At 50.7% G+C, this 20,512-nt stretch overlaps 1 protein-coding gene across 3 annotated transcripts in view; it reads right to left on the reverse strand.

Moving 5' to 3' along the window:
* The window catches only part of PLA2G6 (phospholipase A2 group VI), a 56,443-nt gene extending 37,789 nt beyond the window's left edge, over window positions 1-18,654 (reverse strand). For 2 of the 3 annotated variants that reach the window (XR_013623611.1, XM_078778970.1), the window contains exon 1: window positions 18,435-18,633. The gene's annotated coding sequence lies outside the window, so the exon portion shown is untranslated. Of the gene's footprint in view, window positions 1-18,434 lie in introns of all 3 variants that reach the window. The other variant, XM_068115764.2, reaches the window with a different exon arrangement.
* Between the last annotated feature and the right edge of the window lie 1,858 nt (window positions 18,655-20,512).

Genomic DNA, 20,512 nt, shown 5'->3' on the forward strand with positions numbered 1-20,512 from the left:
CCTCCAGGTCTTTAAAACAGCTGTTCACCACCATCTCTTATCTTCCCCCATCCAAAACCTTGATCTTTTCTACCCCCGCTAATTTCACCCCAATTCCACTTTTTTGAAATACCAACTTCTGTCCTGGAGGTCTTTGGTGTCCTTGTGTTTTATACTTCTCCCTCCCCCCCCCCCCTTCCCACGCCTCCTCCCCCCAAGCCCTCCCCCTTCCACACATCTCCCTGCTCTCAAATGTTGTGTTTGTGTGCTTCCCCTTCTCTCCCATCTTGTCTTCCGCTCCCTCTTTTTATATATTTTGTTTGTCTGGTTGATTTGTTTGTGAAGTAAATGTTAGCTCTTTCACGAGCCTCGATTCAGTATACAAAAAACCCCCGCTCTAGCGGGGAAAATAGCCTTAAAACGATCATTCATTCATTCACACCCCCTACACTTACATCACTGCCTCCACTACCTACACCCACACCACTGCCGCCACCACCTATACCCACACTACTGCCTCCAATGCCACCACTGTTTCCACTCCCTACATCCACACCACTTCCTTCAACCCCTACACCCACACAAATGCCTCCACCCCCTACACCCACACCACTGCCTCTAGAGTCCCTTTATAGAGAGAGTAGCGACAACTAACGATTTGACGCCATTTTGAGTCCATTCAGTGCGGAGCCGCCGTATGGCGCTAGTGCATTGAACCGTGTATTCCATTATGTTCTCTATGTATGAGAGATGGGAATGGTCTTTTCCATGTTGATAATGAACAAATTATGTGAAGATGACAAAATAGAAGATTTATGACAACTAAGAGCCATATGATAAAGAAGAAAATCACAGAGCTGGTTGTGATTTAACAGTCACAGACATTTAGAACCATGACAAAGAAGGAATGAACTAGACAGGTACACGTGCTGCTTATTTCATCCTCATTTTAATTTCAGGGAGGCGAGAGCGAGACTCGAACTCTCACCTCCCTGCTTATACATGTACATGTACAATACAATGTTAAGAGTTATCTTTGTATTTCTGCAGTTGCTTGACCTTGTTTATCGTGTGTGGGTATATATTTGTGTTTGTTTAATTTTCATATTTAAATTATTAATCTAAACTTTGCTGCATGTTGCCGATCATATATTAATCCCACCAAAAATAGATTAGCCCCCCCCCCCTACCCCCGGCCCCCTCCTATCTATCTATCTCTATCTCTCTCAACACACACACACACACACACACACACACACACACACACACACACACACACACACACACACACACACACACACACACACACAATCTCTTATACATATACAAATTACATATTTACAATCACACACACATACATGCATGTACTAATGCACACACATACAAATTATAAATTGAAAGTCACACACACAAACAAGTTAATGTCCTCACACATTCAAATCAACAGAGACAAATACATACATTCAATGCATGCCCCCCCCCCTTTCTCAGTTGTGGCATACAACTGTATCACTGGCATGAATTGGTTTCTAGCAAATTCTTTCTGAAGCATCATTGAAAATTTTGAATGACAATAATCCTATCTTCCATGTGAAAGTACAAAAAATAAAACTTCTTTTATTATTTGTTTTACGAAGGTCTCAGAGACCATTGTGAAAGGCTTTGAACTCATTTACGATTAATACTCAAACCGTGAACCTGTAACCTTCCACTTTTATAGCAAATTACATAATTTTGTTAAAAACAAAGCATGTCATTCACTTGTTGGAGTACTAACTACCACAGGCAGGAAAGTGCCTTTAGCAGAGGGCATTGGTACATGTATATAAACAACAATTTGTAAGTTTTGATTCATGTACCTCAAAACAGAGTATACAACTATACATGCTCAAATTCTCGTCATTCATAAAGAGCTCCTTTGCGAGATATTCATACAGTACATTTATTTAATTTGCAACCAATATTACAATCATTCCCTCTCAGAAATATCATGTTGAAATGTATGTTAGTCCATAGCTTTAAAATAACTTGGATATGTGTATTATTCCCTGTTGAAATAACATATTAGAGAAAATGTTAATGATAACATTTTCAAAATGATTATTTAGTCCAATTATCCACGTAAGTTGCTAGCTTGTAGGTGTACAGCACATTGCAGTCCTGCAACTGAAGTCCAATGGAAATATCTATTTCACTTTTGCAGCCAATTGTCTCATTGCCATGCTCTTGCTGCCAAGTTCACCCCCCTTCTTTGCTTGTGCAGCTTGTTGCCTGCGTTGATGTGTCTTTTTCTTACAAAAGATGTGTAGGCGTGTGTTGATGAATTTTGTAAGCAGTTTGGCTTTCAGATTGTGGCACGTTGGGAAGTGAACATCTCTCGTTATCTGCTCTGCTCTCTCCACAAACATTGTTGCGACGTTCTTTTCAGCCATGAAAGCATCCTGTGCACCACAAAACATGGCCTCCACAGTTGATCACTTTTTCTGAAACATGAAACAGACACCCTTGCTTATACTCTTTCAGTACAGTAAGCTCTGCAGCTTGGTTAACTTCTTCACCTTCAGCAACAATCACCTGGCTAATGCAGTCATCACACGTTTTCTGGTTTTTCCTTATACTGTGAACACAGTAGCCAGCAAGGTTGTACAAGCTATCGCGCTCAGGTTGAGACAGCTCCTGCACGTCTTGGATATCTGGAATGACAAGGCCCTGTAGATTTTCCTCGGACGGTACTCTCACTTTCTATTTGTTCTATTTGTGCACCCACAGGCGCTACAACCTGTCATTTTGTCGTAAAATCGATGTAAAACACGAATGAGAACGCTGCGTACAGCGGGAACGTTAAAACGCTGACGGATATGCGTCCGATCCTGATCCTGTCCGCGATGGACTCAAAATGGCTCCACGCAATCACGTGACTAGATTTTTCCGGACCCTCTATGTCGCAACTCTGTATATAAAGGGACTCTAACTGCCTCCACCCCCACCACTGTTTCCACTCCTTAGACCCCCCTACACCCACACCACTGCCTCCACCCCCACCACTGTTTCCACTCCCTACACCCCCTACATTCACACCACTGCCTTTGATCCCTAAACCCACACCACTGCCTCCACCCCCTACACCCACACCACTGCCTCCACCCACACCACTGCCTCCACCCCCTACACCCACACCACTGCCTCCACCCCCACCACTGTTTCCACTCCCTACACTCCCTACATCCACACCACTGCCTTTGATCCCTACACCCACACCACTGCCTCCACCCCATACATCCACACCACTGTCCCAACCCCCACCACTGTTTCAGGTCATTCACCCCAACCCCCCCTCTCAGCACCCATTCACTCCAACCCCCACCCATTCACAACCCCCACCTATTACCATTCCTCACACACACCAACCTTACCCCCCCTCAACATCCTTTCACCTCAACCCCTCACCCTCACCAATGCTCACCCCAATGAATGGGTGGGGAGGGGTAATGGGTAGGGTGAGACGGGGAGGGTGGGGAATTGGGGGGAGGGGGGAAGAGGAATGTCTCTGTCTTTTGATTAAGCCCATCAGTGAAGCATCATCTCAGATTAAGCCCATCATCCTCCCGGTGTATACCCCGGTTTAGAATAGGTACACCGTATCCCTGCGTGTCGTAAGAGGCGACTAAAAGGGATGGCGTCAGGAAGAGCATCTGGCCATAAAAACATTGCCTCAAAAAGAGAACCATGACAATTACGACTACATATGGGCAGGGTACAGCCCGAAGTAACCCGTGGGGGACCCCACTCCCTCTCGTCAAAACTCAAGGTGGGGAACCCGATCGAAGCAAGGGTGGAAATCATTCCATTTATGATGACGAAACGTCTGATGCCCGACATGGAGATCGGTTTCTGAGATTTGGGATATGGAATGTAGGGACAATGACAGGGAGATCAGGAGAAGTGGTGGAAGTATTGGTCAGAAGAAGAGTGGACATATGTTGTGTGCAGGAGACGAGATGGAAGGGAAGTGGTGTGAGAATGGTGAAGGGTAGGCAGGGACAGAAATACAAGTTTCTGTGGCAAGGGTGCCCGGAGGGCGTGAATGGTGTTGGTGTCCTGTTTTCTGAGGAGTTTGTAGACAGTGTGGTGAGTGTGACTAGAGTGAGTGAAAGGTTGATGATGGTGAAAATGATGATTGGAAAGCTCTTGGTGAACGTCATCTCGGGATATGCTCCGCAGGTTGGTCGGAGCGATGAAGAGAAGGACAAGTTCTGGTGTGCAATAGAGAAGCTGATGGAAAACGTGAAAGATGAGGAAGTTGTTGTGGTAGGAGGAGACCTAAATGGACATGTGGGAAAGAGTATGGACGGTTTTGAGTGAGTTCATGGGGGTTACGGATATGGTGTGAGAAATGGAGAAGGTGAAAGAATTTTGGAGTTTGCTGATGCAGCTGATTTGTTGATTTGTAATACTCAGTTCCAGAAAGAGGATAATAAGCTTGTTACATACACGTCAGGTGGGTCGACGACAACCGTTGACGACCTGCTGGTGCGTAGGCGAGATAGGGGGCATCTCCGGGACACAAAGGTGATCCCGGGGGAGGAGGCTGTTTCACAGCACCACTTGGTCGTCTGCGACATAAGGGTGAAAGGTGCGAGGAGAGCTCGGCGGGTGAAGTACCAACCGAGAATGAAGGTGTGGAGGTTGAAAGAGGTGGCAGTGAGGGAGGCATTAATAGAGAGGCTGAGTATGGTGGAGGATGATGTGGTTGAGCTTGAAAGTGGTTGGATGTCAATGAAAGATAGTCTGTTGGGAACCGTTGGTGAGGTATGTGGATGGACAAAAGGACCACCGAGGCACTCGGAAACATGGTGGTGGGATGATGAAGTTGGAAAGAAGATTGACGAGAAGAGGAAGAAGTTCAAGGAGTGGCAGAAGGCGAAGGGTATGGGGACAGAAAAGGCAGAGCATGAAAGTTATAAGGCAGCCAAGAAGGCTGCAAAGAAAGAGGTACCAAAGGCACAGGAGGCATGTAGGAAAATGTTCGGAGAACGCTTGGATTCGGAAGAGGGTCAGAGAGCGGTAGCGGTATTCAGGATTGCAAAGCAGATGGCGAAAGAGAAGTGTGATGTGATGGGGGTGAGTTGCTTGAATGATGAAGTGGGACAAATCGTTGTGGACCCATATGGAATTAAAGGAAGATGGAAGAGATATATGGAAATACTGTTGAATGCAGAGAATGAATGGGATGGAAACATATAGAGTAACCCAGTTTTGGGACCGGCAGAGAAGATAACCGAGAAGGAAGTTGAGGAAGCGATAAAAGCAATGAAGAGTAGAAAAGCGGGAGGGCCGACGGGAGTTGTGGGAGATATGTTGAAGGCAGCGGGAAATTGGGGTGTGAAGAGAATGACAGAGATCTGCAATCTGGTGGTGAAAGAAGGCCGCATTCCATTGGATTGGGAACTGAATACCCTCGTCCCTCTATACAAGGGGAAAGGTGACCCTCTGGATTGTGGCTCGTATCGAGCGATAAAGTTATTGGAGCATGGAATGAAGGTTTTGGAAAGGGTGTTGGAGAGGAGGATAAGGAAGAAAGTGAAGATTGACGAAATGCAGTTTGGATTTATGCCAGGAGGAGGAACGACAGATGCGCTTTTTATTGTGAGGCAGTTGCAGGAGAAGTATATGGAGAAGAGGAAGAAGTTGTTTCTTGGGTTTGTTTATCTGGAGAAAGCATTTGATAGGGTTCCACGTGAAGTAGTGACATGGGCATTGAGGAAGTTAGGAGTGGAGGAATGGTTGATCAGAGTAGTGATGGCAATGTACAAAAGAGCGTGCACAGCTGTAAGGACGAAGGACGGGAACAGTGGTGAGTTTGAGGTGAAGGTGGGAGTGCATCAGGGGTCGGTACTAAGTCCACCACTATTTGTAGCTGTGATGGAGGTGCTGGCTCAGAATGTAAAGGAGGGTTTACCGTGGGAGTTGTTGTATGCAGATGATCTGGTGTTGATTGCAGAAAGTATGGATGGACTGAAGGAGAAGATGAACAAGTGGAAGGATTGTATGGAGACAAAAGGTCTGAAGGTGCATATCGGAAAAACGAAGGTGATGGCAAGTGGTAAAGCATGTGGTGAGGTGGAAAGAACTGGGAAGTGGCCGTGTGCTCTGTGCAGGAAGGGTGTCGGAGTGAATTCCATTCAATGTACAATGTGCGCTGAGTGGGTTCATCAAAAATGTAGTGGTTTGAGAGGGTCATTAACCAGTGTGGCAGCTACATTCAAATGTAAGGTGTGCACAGAGGGAGCTGCAGATGGAGGAAATGTTGAGTTGGATCTTGGAGATGGTGTGAAGCTGGAAGGTGTGAAAACATTTTGTTACCTTGGAGACATGTTGAATGGTGTTACATATTTAGGTGAATGTATGTAAATTACCATGCAGGTCTTTGCTTCCGTGTGTAGTATATTAAGTTGTTGTGTAGTTGTTGTGGTTGGAGGGTCAGGAGCCCTTCTGAAAGAGTGGCAGGAAACGGAAGTGGCCGGAAGCGGAAGTGACGGAAAGGGAGGAAAAAGACACGAGGGAAAGGAAGGTTTTTCTTCTTCCTCGCCCCGCGACGACGAGAAGGTGGAATCGACCTTACGCTGCGCGGAAAACGCGCCGTTGCGAAACGTCTGGCGAGAGGAGTTACCTGGGCGGTAAATACCTTTTGACACGTCCAGTCACCGTGAGTTCGTGCACGAAACCAAGCGTCCGGGACAGTTTGCCCCGTCTACAAAGACGCGTACGGGTCCGCACGTTGGGCCTCGCTCGCGTCGGAAGCCGCGCTGGGTTTTGCCCCGTCTACAAAGACGCGTACGGGTCCGCACTTGGGGCCTCGCGCACGTTGGACGCCGCGCTGGGTTTGCCCCGTGGCTTGGCAAGGAGGTGCGCTGCAGCCGCGGCCCCAGTCCGAGACGGCACGTTTAGAGCACGTCCGCCCGGGGCTCGTTCAACCGCCCGTGTGCGGAGAGGAGAGACATTGACCACGGAGGGAGTCAGGAGTGGGGCTCACGTGAGGAATGTATAAGATTAAGATGGCCATCTTAGAGTTTGTGTAGATGAGTTCACATGGTTGTAATATTGATTGTGCCTGGTTGTGTATTGTTGATTGCTCGGGGAAAATCTCCGTGGTTGTGTCTTTGAAAGTGTTTGGTATCATTACCATTGGAAATATATACTTGCACATCAGTTGTCGCCTGGGGGAAATTCCTATGGATTGCGTGGCGAATGCGCCTATATAATACTATTTGCTGGCGAAGGTCCTCTCACGGTCCGGGGGTCACCGAGACCTGGTATGCACTGAGGGGACCACGTAACAGAATTGGGGGCTCGTCCAAATTACGATTTGCGGTTTCGCAATTGGGTCTACGTCCGGGATCTAAAAGTGTATAAAATAATAAAATAATAATATTTTTGGTAATTAAAATTTATTAATTAATTATTAATTGGTAATATTTTTTTTTGAGAAATTGGGGAAAGTCTTGGGGTGAAGGTTAACAGGTGTTAACGATAGGCACCATGGCGTTTGTGGCACAGAACTTTGGGGTAACCCCGAGTGAGGCACAGTTCCGAGCGTTGCTAAAGTCGGATCTCTTGAAATTGGCCAAACATTTTAACTTGGAGGTCCGAACTAATTTGAGGAAGGCAGAGTTGCAGGCCACGGTGATACAATCTATGGTGGGATTAGGAACATGGGACGAGTTAGCCTGGGAGTGGCTACCCGAAGAACCAGAAGACGTTGAGCTCCGGAAACTGGAGTTGCAATTACGGAGCCAGGAACGGATAAAAGAAGAGGAAAGGAAAGCAGAAAAGGAAAGAGCAGAAGAAGAAAGGAAAGCAGAAGAGAGAAGAGAAGAGAAACAAGCACAAGAAAGGAGAGTGGAACGAGAACTCCAGGAAAGGTTAGCAGAAGAAGAAAGGAAAGCAGAAAAGGAAAGAGCAGAAGAGGAAAGGAAAGCAGAAGAGAGGAGAGAAGAGAAACAAGCAGAGGAAAGGAGAGTGGAAAGAGAACTCCAGGAAAGAAGAGAAAAGGAACAAGCAGAGGAAAGGAGAGCTGCAAGGGACCTCGAAGCAGAGGAGAGAAAAGCGGAAAGGGAATTAAAGGAACGTGACATGCAGCTTCAGCAAGAAATCAAATTCAAGGAGCTGGAGTTAATGAGAGAACGGGGAGAGGCACCACCCTTGCTGACGGGGTCGACACCTAACCAGAAAACCTGGGATGTGGGCAGACATGTGAGGCTGGTTCCACCGTTCAGTGAAAAAGAAGTCGCGAAATTTTTTCCACACTTTGAGAAAGTGGCTCGACAATTAAACTGGCCGGAGGAGGCATGGACCATACTCGTGCAAAGTGTGCTGGTGGGGAAAGCTCAGGAAATTTATTCGGCGCTACCAATGGACCAATGTGCAGATTATGAGGTACTGAAGAAGCACATCCTCAAAGCCTATGAGTTGGTTCCGGAAGCTTACAGGCAAAAATTCAGGAATGCCAGGAAGAGGGAGAGTGAGACCCATGTGGAGTTTGCCAGAGTGAAAGAAAACATGTTTGATCGGTGGTGTGAGTCAAAAGGAGTCGGGAAAGACTTCGAGACATTGCGGGACTTGATCCTGGTGGAGGAATTCCAGCAGTGTGTCCACGAGGACATCAAAGTGTACCTGCAGGAAAAGAAGGTACCAAAGTTGTGGGACGCAGCCACCATGGCAGATGATTATGCCTTAACCCACCGAATAGGGGTCCACGAACCTAACTCCTCGCCTAGATCTCCGCAGGGGAGGTGGGGAACAGCAGGTGCGGAGAACGACCATACATGGCGGCGGCCTCGAGATGATTATGGGGACAACTATGATACCCCACCGGTTCGAAATCAGAGGGATGCGGGCCCAAGACAAACTTATAGTTCGGGGGGCCCGAGGCAGACCCCGAGTTTTTCCTCCGGGCCTACTTGCGCGTTTTGCAAAAAACCTGGACACTTGATGTCCAGTTGTTACCTCATGAAAAGGGACAACCCAGAGCGGAGTCCGACTATTACAACTCCGAATGCGATGGCTAGCGTAAGAAATCGCCATCAAGAGGGTTACCAACCATTTATTTCCGAGGGGTTTGTGTCACTGGATGGAGCCTCGACTAACCGGAGACCGGTTAGGATATTGAGAGACACAGGGGCCCATCAATCTTTAATGCTTGAAGGCATTTTGCCATGGTCCGAGGAGACGGCAACGAGGGATAGTGTTCGTTTACAGGGGATCGGGGGCGGTGTTAGTGCTCCCCTTCAGGTCATCCAGTTGGAGTCCGATTTGGTGTCAGGACCGGTCACCGTCGGTTTACAAGCCACGTTTCCTGTAGAGGGTGTATCTGTGGTTCTCGGGAATGATTTGGCCGGGGGTCAAGTTTATGGTAACCTGAGGGTTGATAAAGAGCCCAGCAGGGAAAATAACACCACACCAGCTCGGGATGGTGACAAAAGTGCCAAGTTATTTGTAGGGGGACTGAACTTCAAAACAGAGGAAGAAGTTCTGACCTCTGTCTTCAACAGATATGGGCCGCTGGTGGAAGTGCGGTTGGTAAGAGACTGGGAAACGCAACAGTCAAGAGGGTTCGGCTTTGTCACGTTTGCCAGCACAAAAGACGCCAGAGAGGCAGAGAAGAATTGGAATGGCAAGGATTTGGAGGGTCGGACCATAACAGTAGGGAAGGCATTTCGTAGGCGTCGAGAGGTCTACAGGAGAGGACAACTGGGCGGTAGTTTTGGTGGTGGCCGCAGTCAATATTATTATGGAGGCTCCCTGAGTTACGGCCGCTCCCGAAGGAAGAATTGGCAAAGTAGTGGCCGAGAAGAAGACCGGTATTCAGGGGACTACAGGGACCAGTGGTCCCACCCTAATTATTAGGGACGTTCTGAGAAGTTGAAGCACTGAAGGCGGCGGAGCCGCCGAGCCAAGATTCCTACACGAATTAACCGTGAACGCCGTTCCTAAAGGCGTCCATGTAGTGAACTTTCCTGCACGGACTAACCGTGAACTCCACGTTCCTCAAGGCGCCCATGTAGAGAACTTTCCTGCACGGACTAACCGTGAACTCCACGTTCCTCAAGGCGCCCATGTAGAGAACTTTCCTGCACGGACTAACCGTGAACTCCGCGTTCCTAAAGGCATCCATGTAGTGAATACTCGGCTTGGCCTCCCGGAAAAGTGCTATCGAGTGGCTTAACTGGCTTTATTTTTAAGTGATAACTGTGCCCGGGGGGAACTGATAATGTGGGGGGGTTGAGTTATCTGGTTGTTTCTCCAAATTGGCCGGCAAAGAAAGTTTTCGCTGGGTTCAAACTTTCTTTCTTGAAGGGGGGGAGTGTTACATATTTAGGTGAATGTATGTAAATTACCATGCAGGTCTTTGCTTCCGTGTGTAGTATATTAAGTTGTTGTGTAGTTGTTGTGGTTGGAGGGTCAGGAGCCCTTCTGAAAGAGTGGCAGGAAACGGAAGTGGCCGGAAGCGGAAGTGACGGAAAGGGAGGAAAAAGACACGAGGGAAAGGAAGGTTTTTCTTCTTCCTCGCCCCGCGACGACGAGAAGGTGGAATCGACCTTACGCTGCGCGGAAAACGCGCCGTTGCGAAACGTCTGGCGAGAGGAGTTACCTGGGCGGTAAATACCTTTTGACACGTCCAGTCACCGTGAGTTCGTGCACGAAACCAAGCGTCCGGGACAGTTTGCCCCGTCTACAAAGACGCGTACGGGTCCGCACGTTGGGCCTCGCTCGCGTCGGAAGCCGCGCTGGGTTTTGCCCCGTCTACAAAGACGCGTACGGGTCCGCACTTGGGGCCTCGCGCACGTTGGACGCCGCGCTGGGTTTGCCCCGTGGCTTGGCAAGGAGGTGCGCTGCAGCCGCGGCCCCAGTCCGAGACGGCACGTTTAGAGCACGTCCGCCCGGGGCTCGTTCAACCGCCCGTGTGCGGAGAGGAGAGACATTGACCACGGAGGGAGTCAGGAGTGGGGCTCACGTGAGGAATGTATAAGATTAAGATGGCCATCTTAGAGTTTGTGTAGATGAGTTCACATGGTTGTAATATTGATTGTGCCTGGTTGTGTATTGTTGATTGCTCGGGGAAAATCTCCGTGGTTGTGTCTTTGAAAGTGTTTGGTATCATTACCATTGGAAATATATACTTGCACATCAGTTGTCGCCTGGGGGAAATTCCTATGGATTGCGTGGCGAATGCGCCTATATAATACTATTTGCTGGCGAAGGTCCTCTCACGGTCCGGGGGTCACCGAGACCTGGTATGCACTGAGGGGACCACGTAACAATGGAGAAGGTGGATCAGACTCGGCAACGGTTGCTCGAGTGAGATGTGCATGGAAGAAGTTTCGGGAACTGAGTGGCGTGCTGACGAGGAGGGGAGTGTCATTGAAGCTGAAGGGAAAGGTGTATGCTGCATGTGTGAGAAGTGTTATGATTTATGGGAGTGAGACATGGGTAATGAACGTAGAGCAGCAACGAAGGCTGGAAAGGGTGGAAATGCGAATGGTTCGGTGGATGTGTGGAGTATCGTTGAGAGAGAGGAAGACAAATGATGAATTACAAAAGATGATGGGAATAGAGCCTGTGATGGATGCTGTGATGAGAAACAGGTTGAGATGGTTTGGTCATGTGTTGAGGAAGGATGAAAGTGACTGGTTGAAAAGAGTGATGGAAATGAATGTAGAAGGAAGTAGAGGACGGGGAAGACTGAGAAAGACTTGGCAAAATATGTTCGAAGAAGAAATGCGGGCAAGGGGGTTAACAAGGGGAGATGCAGAAAATAGGGCAAAATGGAGAACATTGTCATGGGGACCGCAAGGCTAACCACAGCTCTTGCAGGGAAAATGGCCTTAAAATGCCTGTTGTTGTAGTGAAGCGACGAGCAGAATCCATTGGCTGTTGCCGTGCTGTGCGATCAGATAGCTTACGACAATGCAAACTGCCCTCGGGACATATGACTAATGAAGCCCCAAGGAGCCACCCAACAATAATAGTCCCGAGGGCACTTCATAAACTGATGAAATAGTCCCATATGCTGGTCAAGTCTAACATGATCTACGGACTCAATACAGATGCAATGGACCAATATAGCAATTTTTGGCAAACAGGACGACCAATTGGTCAGTCAGCGAAGCGACAGGTAGGCTCTGCTGGTATTCTAGTGATACTTGACTACTTGAGGACTAGCTATGAGCTTGGCTCACACGGGTGTGCCTTCAAATCACCATGTAAATCTCACCCAGCAAGTGTCGGTACAGCGTCGTGTTTCAGGAATTTCCGAGGCTCGTTTCCCAAGTAGTGAGCCTGTTGATCAAATACGAATGTTGATGGCTCGAAGTGATATTCGCAAACACCACGACATTTTGAATGAACCTACGCAGATACGTTTTGATGTTGATTTCGATTGATCCTACGTTTTTCAACCACAAAGCACACGATCGTTTATGATCTTTTCGTGGGTGAGGGATGCAAAAAAACTACTTCTGAGTTCTGTGGATAAATTTCTCAACGATTCGAACAGTTAAAAGCTTGGCACATCGGCATCTTGAAAGCTAGAATAACTTGTGATGAAACGCAGACGTACACGTCCGCCAATAAGCTGTGCACCTGTGACGTCACGCAAATCGACGGAAGTAGCTCATTTGCATAACAGAAGTGAAAATAATCCGATTTTAAAACACACCCGCTTACTATGGGAGCAGCCAAAAGGGTCATTCCTCTTTGGGGTATATAGATTACAATCGATCTATGGTCTGGTCTCAAGAACATTGGGTGTGTCGTCCTTTTCCAAGTTTCTTGTGGAGAGATCGCCAAATGGTTTAAGCATTCGAGCAAGCACTTCATTCAAAACTGTTAAGGAATGGCTGCATTGGCAAGCGCTAGCTAGCTGCTTGGTAAATGAGCACACCCCGGTCTTCCTCCATTTCAGTTTCGTGTTAAACAGCAGGAGCGAGTTTCAAACGTTCGCTACGAAAAACGCCACGGTAGCAGCAGGAAGGGCCATGTTATTAACCCAACGCTTGTGGGGTATATAGACTACCGTAGAACTTTGCTCAGTTCTGCAAGTTAAACTTACCTCACGGATGTCGGGGATGCCTCTAAATTTCTTCATTTAGTGGTATAAACAGCATTAGCGACCGTTTAAAAAGCTAATCATACGTGTATGTGGTTTATAATATTTTTACTTCTGGTAGAGGCCGTTGCTTCCACGAAAACGCCATGACAGGCTATTTATAACTGTTGACTCGACATTTGTTCAAGGAGGAAAAACCCCTTGGGGTGGTGTGATATTAATATTGTTTTGTAATAACATTAATATTATAATTATGCTATTAGCGTTAGTTTTGTTATTAGAAGCGGCTTTAGAAAAACGCCATGATAAAGCTAACTTAAAATTGATATACACCTCAACATGCAACCCCATTGACGGCAATGGTGGAGAAAACCCGCTCGGGGGAGAAAACCCCCTTGGGGAGGGGGGCAAATTAATGCGCTACAACCTTCATTATGTAAACTCTTGGTCATCCTGTCAAGTTTGGTTGTGATTGGATAAGTAACGATGGAATGTATCATTATCAAGGTCAAAAAATCATCAGACAGAGACCAAATTGTGTATTTTAGTTTGATGATTATATTATGTGGCTTATTATTCTCGCCCAAAAATATTTTTGTGCTAATGAGTAATGGTGAGTAATGGGTGAGGGATATCATCCCCTAAAAGTATTAAAAATATATCTATTCAAAAATCTCATGATTAATATTATGTTGTGGCGGACACGAAAGCCCACTGGCGTGGTGACATCATGCCGCGCACCAAGTGGGCGGCAGCCACGCCCGAGGGGTAGGCGTGGCCTCAGGATATACACTGGGCGCGCAGCCCGGAGCGCGCCAGTGCTACAGTGACCTGTTGTCAATAAAGACACTTTTGTTTAACCGCGTTGTCCGCTTCCTCCTTGGTAGCAAGTCGCGCGCCTAGCACCGCGCTTCATTGGTGACTCCGACGTTTTGGTCAGCCGTCACTGACCACCCGAACCCGCCACAGCCATGGCAGCCAACGCGGTAGCGATAAAGCTCCCCGAGTTCTGGGAAGCTCAGGCGGAGATCTGGTTCCTGCAGGCCGAAGCCCAGTTCAGGCTTCGACGCATCACGGCGGACGAGACACGCTACTGCCACGTGGTCGCCTCCCTCGGGGCCGGCGCGGCCGCCCGCGTCGTGTCGGTCCTGAGGAACCCACCGGCCCACGACAGGTATGAGGCGATTAAGCGTCTCCTCCTCGCCACGTTCGGCCTCACGGTGGACGCACGGGCCGATCGCCTCTTGGACCTCCCCAAGCTCAGTGACACGCGACCGTCGGTCCGAATGGACCATATGCTGTCGCTCATGGGCGACGAAACCCCGAACGCACTATTCCGGGCGTTATTTCGACGCCAGCTGCCGGCACGAGTCCGCCTCGCGTTGGCCGGTTCCGCGACAATGGAACCCCGTGCGTTCGCTGCCGAGGCCGACAAGTTCTACGCGGCTTTGGACACGCAGGCGAGTTTCGGTGCGGCCGCAGCGGCTCCCGAGCGCGAACCTCCTGCGGGTGCCCACCCCTGCTCTGAGGGGCGCCTCGTGGCGGCCGCCACGCCCCGCCCACCACCACCGCGGCCTCTGGCTTCGCCGCAAACCTGGTGCCATTTCCACGCTAGGTTCGGCCACGAGGCTCGGGAATGTCGCCCGCCGTGCTCATTCGGCAGGTCGGGAAACGCCCGGGCCGGCTCTCGGTAGTGGCACTGAGTGCCGGCCGATTAAACAGCCTCCTATACATAACGGACACCCTATCCGGGCGCCGCTACCTGTGCGACACGGGAGCGCAGGTGAGTGTCGTTCCCGCCGGTACGTCCGACAAGCAGTCCGCGGGCCGGGGCCCCGCGCTGCTTGCTGCCAACGGTACGCCCATTCGCACGTACGGAAAACGCTGCCTTTCTCTGCGGTTCGGAGGGCAGGTTTTCCGATGGTCGTTCGTCACTGCCGACGTGCCTATGGCACTGCTCGGCGCGGACTTCCTCTGTGTCAATGGCCTGTTGGTCGACGTCAAGCACAGAAGGCTTGTCCAGGCTGAGACGTTCAGCTCGCTCGCTTGCGCGTTGCCCGCCTCGTTGAGCAGCTCACGGAGCGGCTCATCGAGCGGCTTGCTGAGCGGTTCGGTTCCGGCCAGGTTCATCTGCACGCTTCCGGCAGCGGACGAATTCACCCGCCTCCTCGCCTGTTTCCCGGCCCTCACGAGGCCCACCTTCTCGGCGGGGACCGTCAAGCACGGGGTGGAACATCACATCCCCATCGCCGGGCCACCGGTCTACGCCCGGGCACGCCGCCTCGAGCCGACGAAGCTCGCGGTAGCTAAAGCGGAGTTTGCTACGCTGGAGCGGCTCGGCATCGTGCGGCGCTCCGACAGCGCTTGGGCGTCGCCGCTCCACATCGTACCCAAGCCCGGCGGGGGATGGCGACCGTGCGGGGACTACCGCCGTCTCAACGACGACACCACCCCCGACCGCTACCCCGTCCCCCATATTCAGGACTTTTCCGCCGCTTAGCGAATATGTCCTTCTTCTCGAAGGTGGACCTCATACGCGGTTACCACCAGGTCTCCGTCAGGCCGGAGGACATCCCGAAGACGGCTGTCATCACGCCGTTCGGTCTTTTCGAATTTCTTCGGATGCCCTTCGGTTTGAAGAATGCGGCTCAGGCGTTCCAGCGCCTCATGGACAGCGTCTTGCGCGACTTGGATTTCATCTACGTCTATCTGGATGACATCCTCGTCGCAAGCGCGTCCCGCGAAGAGCACCTACACCATCTTCGCACGCTCTTCGAACGTCTGGGCCAGCACGGCCTGATCGTGAACCCCGCCAAGTGCCGGTTCGGTGTCGCCGAAATCGACTTTTTGGGGCACCGCGTCACCAGGCACGGGGCCGTCCCCCTACCGGCCAAGGTGGAGGCGGTGAAGGGGTTTCCGCGCCCCGCATGATCAGGGGGCTCCAGGAGTTCATGGGCATGGTAAACTTTTACCACCGTTTCCTGCCCCGCATCGCCCAGCTCCTGCGCCCCTTGCACAAGGCCCTCTGAGGGAAGCCGGGCAAAGGTGACGTCACCTGGACCGAGCAGATGGACGCGGCGTTCGCAGGCGCGAAGCTCGCCTTGGCTAACGCCACCATGCTCGCGCACCCGGCGCCCGATGCACCGATCGCCCTCACCACCGACACCTCGGACTACGCGGTGGGCGCGGTGCACGAGCAATGGGTGCGTGGAGCTTGGCAACCGCTGGCGTTCTTCAGCCGCCAGCTTCGCCCGCCCGAACGCCGGTAAAGTACCTTCGACCGCGAGTTGCTCGGGTTCCACCTGGCGGTCAGGCACTTCCGCCATCTGTCCGAGGACCATGCGTTCACGGCCTTCGTCGACCACAAGCCACTGGTGTTCGCGATGGGCAAGGTCGCCGAGCCGTGGTCGGCCCGGCAGCAGCGTCACCTCTCGGCCGTGTCCGAATACACAACGGACATCCGGCACGTCGCGGGGAAGGACAACCCGGTGGCGGATTGCCTTTCCCGGTCCGTTGCCCACGCGGTCCACCTCGGCATCGACTATGCCCGGATGGCGGCGGACCAGGCCGCCGACCCCGACGTCAAGGCCTTGCGGACCGCCATTATGGGCCTCCGCGTCACCGAGGTGCCGTTCAACGGTGCGGACACGGCCCTCTGGTGCGACGTCTCCCTCGGGCGGCCTCGCCCCATCGTGCCCGCGGGCTGGCAGCGCCGGATTTTCGACTCCATCCACGGCCTGTCCCACCCGGGCACAAGGGCCTCCCAGAGGTTGATCGCCGACAAGTTTGTCTGGCATGGCCTCTGGAAGGCCGTCCGCGGCTGGGCCAGGACGTGCCTCGCGTGCCAGCGTGCGAAGGTGCACCGACACACCCAGGCCCCATTGGCCCCGTTTGCGGTGCCGGAAATGTCGGTTTGACCACGTTCACGTGGACCTGGTGGGACCTCTGCCCCCCTCACGGGGTTTCACCCATGTCCTGACCATGATGGACCGCACCACCCGGTGGCCGGAGGCCGTGCCTTTGGCGTCAACGATGGCGGCGGACGTCGCGCAGGTGTTCATCGCCACCTGGGTTGCCCGGTTCGGCACCCCCTCGGACATCTCGTCCGACCGCGGTCCCCAGTTCACCTCGGAGCTCTGGGGGGTGGTCGCGCAGGGGCTCGGGGTCCAGCTGCACTGCACCACGGCCTACCACCCCCAGGCTAACGGCCTGTGCGAGCGGTTCCACCGCTCATTGAAGGCCGCGCTCCGGGCCACCCTCCGCGACGGCGGCTGGGTCGACAGGCTCCCCTGGGTCCTGCTGGGCCTCCGGACGGCGCCCAAGGAGGACCTGCGCGCATCCGCGGCGGAGTTGGTCTTTGGACAACCGCTGCGGGTGCCTGGCGAGTTCCTCCCCGACCCCACGGCACCTTGGTCTGCGGCGCAGGAGCACTCCGCGCTGCAGGAGACCGCCCGGAGGTTTGCCCCGGTGTCGACGGCGCACCACGAGCACCCACCCACGCACGTCGCCCCGGAGCTTCGCACCGTGGAGTATGTCTTCGTCCGGCACGACGCCCACCGGACACCACTGCAGCCCCCGTACGATGGGCCTTTCCGCGTGCTGGAGACCGGGGTGAAATACTTCACCTTGGACATCGGCGGTACTCCCGACCGCGTCTCGGTGGATCGACTCAAGCCGGCCCACCTCGACGTGGACCACCCACCGTCGGTGGCTCGGCCCCCGCGTCGGGGCCGCCCCCCGGCGGGCGGACCCCCGGCACCGCCCAGCACCGCCGGCACGCCGCCCCCCGGTCCGGCACCCATCCGGGGTGCAGCCAGGGGCATCCCAGCTGGCATCCCTGCACCCGGGACGCAGCCGGTCGCCAGAGGGCGCTTCGGCCGGGTCATCCGTTTGCCCCGCAAACTGGCCCTCCAGGTGCGCAGGAATTCTGGGGGGGCGCGTGTGGCGGACACGAAAGCCCACTGGCGTGGTGACATCATTCCGCGCACCAAGTGGGCGGCGGCCACGCCCGAGGGGTAGGCGTGGCCTCAGGATATACACTGGGCGCGCAGCCCGGAGCGGAGCGCGCCAGTGCTACAGTGACCTCTTGTCAATAAAGACACTTTTGTTTAACCGCGTTGTCCGCTTCCTCCTTGGTAGCAAGTCGCGCGCGTAGCACCGCGCTTCAATGTCCCTTTAACTTGTATAATAAATATACGGATGGGAATTATAACAAGTACTTTGATGCTTTCTAAAACGTAAAAGGAACTGGGGTTGCAAGTAAATTCAGGTACAGGCAGCCATAAAATTTGGACGAAGGCGAGATCATGAAATACAGCAAACACGATACGCCAAGCCCAAATCTTACCGGAAACCGTCAACTTGTACTCTACTCGTGTATCTCTGCAAATGATTCCGATCTTCGGTGCAACCGTGATGTTTACTTTTCGACCGATATCGAATCGAACATAAATAATAAATCAATTAACTACACTAACGACTGTGGTAAGAAACTGACACTTTCAAAGGAGTCCAACCCGAGCAAAATAACACTGCCAACCGTATATAGGTTAAGGTAGCCTCTGCTCATTACACCGCCGAGATGGAGAAAACAGCACAGAATGAAACCGAGGCGTTCGCAGGTGTAACTGTAAGGTATGGTTAACAATATATGTTAATGAGTTATCTTGTAAGGAATACTAATGCAGGATGAGGCTATACGGCCAATTGAGCCAACCTATGCTTGTCCGTTCTCCATCCTTTTTAACGTCAAGCAGAACGCTCGCCAAGTGGCTTAAGCTCTTAAGCAAGTACGCCATTCGAAACAGCTGATAAGGAACATCTGGCTTAGCAAGCGATAGCTGTTGTGATTGGTACTTATTATTTTTATTATATTATTATTGTTGTGATTGATGTTGTGATTATCCGCTCTTATATAGTACAGACGCCTAACGGGACGCGTCTTCGAAGAACCAGGGCACACTTGGGTGAACTTCATCCACCCGATTGTTGCACCAATTGGAAGGACGAACCGACCCAACCAACACATCAAAATCCATTAGTCCACCAACTGCTCGACGTGCACATTTCAACAATGACGTGTACAAGTCCAATCTCCGCCCCTCATGGCCGAACTCGCATGCGCAGTCCAAACTCCGCCCCTCATGGCCGAACTCGCATGCGCAGTCCAATCTCCCCCCTTTCCCAGTGGAGGTGGTGACATGCCATTTGAATGTGTTCCAATGATTCTGGGTTTTCTGTGTTTGAATGATTCTGTGTTTTCTGTGTTTGAATGATTCTGTGTTTTCTGTGTTTGAATGATTCTGTGTTTTCTGTGTTTGAATGAATCTGTGTTTTCTGCGTTTGAATGAATCTGTGTTTTCTGCGTTTGAATGATTCTGTGTTTTCTGTGTTTGAATGAATCTGTGTTTTCTGTGTTTGAACGATTCTGTGTTTTCTGTGTTTGAATGATTCTGTGTTTTCTGTGTTTGAACGATTCTGTGTTTTCTGTGTTTGAATGATTCTGTATTTTCTGCGTTTGAATGAATCTGTGTTTTCTGCGTTTGAATGATTCTGTGTTGTCTGTGTTTGAATGAATCTGTGTTTTCTGTGTTTGAACGATTCTGTGTTTTCTGTGTTTGAATGATTCTGTGTTTTCTGTGTTTGAACGATTCTGTGTTTTCTGTGTTTGAATGATTCTGTATTTTCTGTGTTTGAACGATTCTGTGTTTTCTGTGTTTGAACGATTCTGTGTTTTCTGTGTTTGAATGATTCTGTGTTTTCTGTGTTTGAACGATTCTGTGTTTTCTGTGTTTGAATGATTCTGTATTTTCTGTGTTTGAACGATTCTGTGTTTTCTGTGTTTGAATGATTCTGTATTTTCTGTGTTTGAACGATTCTGTGTTTTCTGTGTTTGAACGATTCTGTGTTTTCTGTGTTTGAATGAATCTGTGTTTTCTGCGTTTGAATGAATCTGTGTTTTCTGCGTTTGAATGATTCTGTGTTATCTGTGTTTGAATGAATCTGTGTTTTCTGTGTTTGAACGATTCTGTGTTTTCTGTGTTTGAATGATTCTGTGTTTTCTGTGTTTGAACGATTCTGTGTTTTCTGTGTTTGAATGATTCTGTATTTTCTGTGTTTGAACGATTCTGTGTTTTCTGTGTTTGAATGATTCTGTATTTTCTGTGTTTGAATGATTCTTTGTTTTCTGTGTTTGAACGATTCTGTGTTTTCTGTGTTTGAATGATTCTGTGTTTTCTGTGTTTGAATGATTCTTTGTTTTCTGTGTTTGAATGATTCTGTATTTTCTGTGTTTGAATGATTCTGTGTTTTCTGTGTTTGAATGATTCTGTGTTTTCTGTGTTTGAATGATTCTGTGTTTTCTGTGTTTGAATGATTCTGTGTTGGCTGTGTTTGAATGATTCTGTGTTTTCTGCGTTTGAATTA

This window comes from Myxine glutinosa, chromosome 5 (genome assembly GCF_964187855.1).
Source record: "Myxine glutinosa chromosome 5, kmMyxGlut1.1, whole genome shotgun sequence".
In the NCBI taxonomy this organism is placed as follows: domain Eukaryota; kingdom Metazoa; phylum Chordata; class Myxini; order Myxiniformes; family Myxinidae; genus Myxine; species Myxine glutinosa.